Below are 4,657 nucleotides of genomic sequence, written 5' to 3'. Positions count from 1 at the left end.
GGTGATTTCTCCATGAAGAATTATAGGTGTTTCCATAGGGTTCTCCCATGTAATTCACCTCTTCCATTGAAGGGTTCTCAGGATCATAGGCTTCTTCTTCAGATGAAGCATCCTTAGTACTGCTTGGTGCATTTTACATTCCAGACAGACTTTGAGAAATCAAATTGACTTGTTGAGTCAATATTTTATTCTGAGCCAATATGGCATTCAGAGTATCAATCTCAAGAACTCCTTTCTTCTGACTTGTCCCATTGTTCACAGGATTCCTTTCAGAAGTGTACATGAACTGGTTATTTGCAACCATTTCAATGAGCTCTTGAGCTTCTGTAGGCATCTTCTTCAGATGAAGAGATCCTCCAGCAGAGCTATCCAAAGACATCTTGGATAGTTCAGAGAGACCATCATAGAAAATACCTATGATGCTCCATTCAGAAAGCATGTCAGAAGGATATTTTCTGATTAATTGTTTGTATCTTTCCCAAGCTTCATAGAGGGATTCACCATCCTTCTGTCTGAAGGTTTGGACTTCCACTCTAAGCTTACTCAATTTTTGAGGTGGAAAGAACTTTGCCAAGAAGGCATTGACTAGCTTTTCCCATGAGTCCAGGCTTTCTTTAGGTTGTAAGTCCAACCATACTCTAGCTCTGTCTCTTACAGCAAAAGGGAATAGCATAAGTCTGTAGACCTCAGGGTCAACCCCATTAGTCTTGACAGTGTCACAGATTTGCAAGAATTCAGCTAAGAACTGATGAGGATCTTCCAATGGAAGTCCATGGAACTTGCAATTCTGTTGCATTAGAGAAACTAATTGAGGCTTAAGCTCAAAGTTGTTTGCTCCAATGGCAGGGATAGAGATGCTTCTCCCATAGAAGTCGGGAGTAGGTGCAGTAAAGTCACCCAGCACCTTCCTTGCATTGTTGTTGTTTTCGGCTGCCATGGGTTCTTCTTCTTTTAAGAATTCGGTTAGGTCCTCTACAGAGAATTTTGCCTTAGCTTCTCTTAGCTTTCGCTTTAAGGTCCTTTCTGGTTCAGGGTCAGCTTCAACAAGAATGCCTTTGTCTTTGTTCCTGCTCATATGAAAGAGAAGAGAACAAGAAAAATGTGGAATCCTCTATGTCACAATATATAGATTCCTTGAGGTGTCAGAGGAAAAGAGAAATAGAAAGAAGAAGTAGAGAATTCGAACTTAGTGAGATAGAGTTCGAATTGTGCATTGAAGAGGAGTGGTACTCCATAAATAGAAGGATGTGTGAAGAGGGGAAGAGATTTTTCAAAAATTAAGTTAAAAAGTTTTTAAAAACATTTTGAAAAGCTTTAATTGATTTTCGAAAACCAAGAGTGGGAAAGAAATCAAGTAATTTTTGAAAAAGATTTTGAAATTAGAAGTTAAAAAAGATATGATTGAAAACTATTTTGAAAAAGATGTGATTAAAAAGATATGATTGAAAAGTTGTGGTTTTAAAGAGATATGATTGAAAAGATATGATTTGAAAACAATTTTAAAAAAAAAAATTTGATTTTAAAAATTAATGACTTGCCTAACAAGAAAAGATATGATTCAAACATTAAACCTCTCTCAACAGAAAAGGCAACATACTTGAAATGTTCAATCAAATCATTAATTGTTAGCAAGTATCTTTGAAAAAAGAAAAGAAATTGATTTTAAAAACATTTGATTGAAAAGATTTGATTTGAAAAAGATTTGATTTTGAAAAACTTTGAAAACTTGAAAAAAAATTGATTTGAAAACAAAATTCTCCCCCTTGTGCCATCCTGGCGTTAAACGCCCAGAATGGTGCACATTCTGGCGTTTAACGCCCAATGCACTACCTTTTTGGGCGTTAAACGCCCAACCAGGTACCCTGGCTGGCTGGCGTTTAAACGCCAGTCTGTCCTTCTTCACTGGGCGTTTTGAACGCCCAGTTTTTCTGTGTAATTCCTCTGCTGCATGTTCTGAATCTTCAGTTCCCTATACTATTGACTTGAAAATAGAACCAAGATCAAATAAACAATGCATGCAAAACACCAAACTTAAGATTAGACACTAGACTCAAACAAGAAACATAAAATATTTTTGGTTTTTATGATTTTTAAAATTTTTTTGTGCTTTTTCAAAAATTATATGAAAATAGAAAATAAAGGTTTCAGAATTCTTTAATTTGAATTCCAGGAATCATTGCAATGCTAGTCTAAGACTCCGGTCCAGGAATTAGACATGGCTTCACAGCCAGCCAAGCTTTCAAAGAAAGCTTCGGTCCAAAACACTAGACATGGCCAATGGCCAGCCAAGCCTCAGCAGATCATTGCTCCAATAGCAAGTTTGATAGAAATCAACAAGCTCTTGTGATGATAAGTTAAAACCTCGGTCCAATAAGATTAGACATGGCTTCTCGGCCAGCCAGATTTCAACAGATCATCATGAACCACTAGAATTCATTCTTAAGAACTCCGAAGAAAAATACCTAATCTAAGCAACAAGATGAACCGTCAATTGTCCACACACAAAACAATCCCCGGCAACGGCGCCAAAAACTTGGTGTTGTTGCCGGATTAAAACTTGGCACAGTTATTGCAGGGAACAAATGCGAAACCGTAGTTAGGACATTTAATTCCCCGGCAACGGCGCCAAAAACTTGGTGTGCGAAATTGTGATCACTACTTTTCACAACTCAAATAATCCCTAGTAATGGCCCCAAAAACTTGGTGCTCAATACCATGGCATAAACACAACTTTGCACAACTAACCAGCAAGTGCACTGGGTCGTCCAAGTAATAAACCTTACGCGAGTAAGGGTCGATCCCACGGAGATTGTTGGTATGAAGCAAGCTATGGTCACCTTGTAAATCTTAGTCAGGCAGACTCAAATGGGTATAGATGATGAATAAGACATAAAGATAAAGATAGAGATACTTATGTATATCATTGGTGAGAGCTTCAGATAAGCGTATGAAGATGCTTATCCCTTCCGTCTCTCTGCTTGCCTACTGTCTTCATCCAATCCTTCTTACTCCTTTCCATGGCAAGCTTATGCAAGGGTTTCACCGTTGTCAGTGGCTACCTCCCATCCTCTCATTGGAAATGTTCAACGCACCCTGTCACGGCACGGCTATCCATCTGTCGGTTCTCAATCAGGCCGGAATAGAATCCAGTGATTCTTTTGCGTCTGTCACTAACGCCCCGCCCTCAGGAGTTTGAAGCACGTCACAGTCATTCAATCATTGAATCCTACTCAGAATACCACAGACAAGGTTAGACCTTCCGGATTCTCTTGAATGCCGCCATCAGTTCTTGCCTATACCACGAAGATTCCGGTTAAAGAACCCAATAGATAAACATTAGAGCCTTGTTTGCTTATAGAACAGAGTGGTTGTCGGTCACTTGTTCATAAGTGAGAATGATGATGAGCGTCACATAATCATCACATTCATCAAGTTCTTGAGTGCAAATGAATATCTTGGACAAAGAACAAGCTGAATTGAATAGAAGAACAATAGTAATTGCATTAATACTCGAGGTACAGCAGAGCTCCACACCTTAATCTATGGTGTGTAGAAACTCCACCGTTGAAAATACATAAGAACAGGAGTGATCATTGGCTTCGGCCCCAGAGAGGGAACCAGAAGAACCAAGATCTGATCTAAGAACTAGATGTCCGAAGATGCTAAATACAATAGTAAAAGGTCCTATATATAGAGAACTAGTAGCCTAGGGTGTACAAAGATGAGTAAATGACATACAAATCCACTTCCGGGCCCACTTGGTGTGTGCTTGGGCTGAGCATTGAAGCATTTTCGTGTAGAGACTCTTCTTGGAGTTAAACGCTAGCTTTTATGCCAGTTTGGGCGTTTAACTCCCATTTTGGTGCCAGTTCCGGCGTTTAACGCAAAAGTGAATTTTAACTAAAAACTAATAAAAATATACTAAAAACTAACTAAATCCTACTAAAAACATACTAAAAACAATGCCAAAAAGCGTACAAATTATCCGCTCATCACCATCCCAAATCAGTTGATCTAAGTGGCCAGTTTTTGAAATACCCCTTAGAATTTACTTGTCCAAGCATATCCTAGTACAAGAACACCACATGCATGTGTCCTAGGGTCCAAGCTATTGGTGCCTAGCCTTATTCTTTGTTTTTCTTGCCACATTGGCTTTTTCTTCTTCCTTTTCTTTCTGTTTTATTTTGTTCTCAAGGGATTTTTTTTACTGATAAGAACCTTTATGACAGCAAGCTAGCTCACACTTCAATGAAAATGACATTATGAAGCAATTATTTCATGAGTTATGCATTTAATCAAGCACATATACCACCATTAACTTCCATTCTAACTTATGCAACATTGGATATTTACTTTCTAATTCAAACATTTCTCTTTTATTCAAGCATATGGGAAACAAAACAAAATTTAAAGCTAAGTGATGAATGACAAGCATTATGCAGATCAGCATATTTAATCAAACAACTTCACTTGCAACTAGATGAACACTTTAGCAAGACATACAAGAATTCCTGAATTAAAACTTTTCACAACAACAAGGATCAAGTGTAAATACAACCTTTTAAGTTGCAGCTTTTCATTCTTCCTCCTGTTGCCTCCCTTTTGAGTCATAATGCAAATTGTCTTCAAATGTTGGCTAGTTTTCTGCATAATTCTC

General features: G+C 38.0%; 1 non-coding gene across 1 annotated transcript; it reads left to right on the top strand.

Moving 5' to 3' along the window:
* Positions 1–433: 433 nt before the first annotated feature.
* On the top strand, positions 434–541 carry LOC130977223 (small nucleolar RNA R71). The gene has a single exon (XR_009084925.1). It is a non-coding gene; the product is annotated as a small nucleolar RNA R71 (small nucleolar RNA).
* The last annotated feature ends 4,116 nt before the right edge of the window (positions 542–4,657 follow it).

Source organism: Arachis stenosperma, chromosome 4 (assembly GCF_014773155.1).
Source record: "Arachis stenosperma cultivar V10309 chromosome 4, arast.V10309.gnm1.PFL2, whole genome shotgun sequence".
In the NCBI taxonomy this organism is placed as follows: domain Eukaryota; kingdom Viridiplantae; phylum Streptophyta; class Magnoliopsida; order Fabales; family Fabaceae; genus Arachis; species Arachis stenosperma.
The sequence above is the reverse complement of the archived record's forward strand: the minus strand, read 5'-3'. Positions and strand labels throughout refer to the sequence as shown.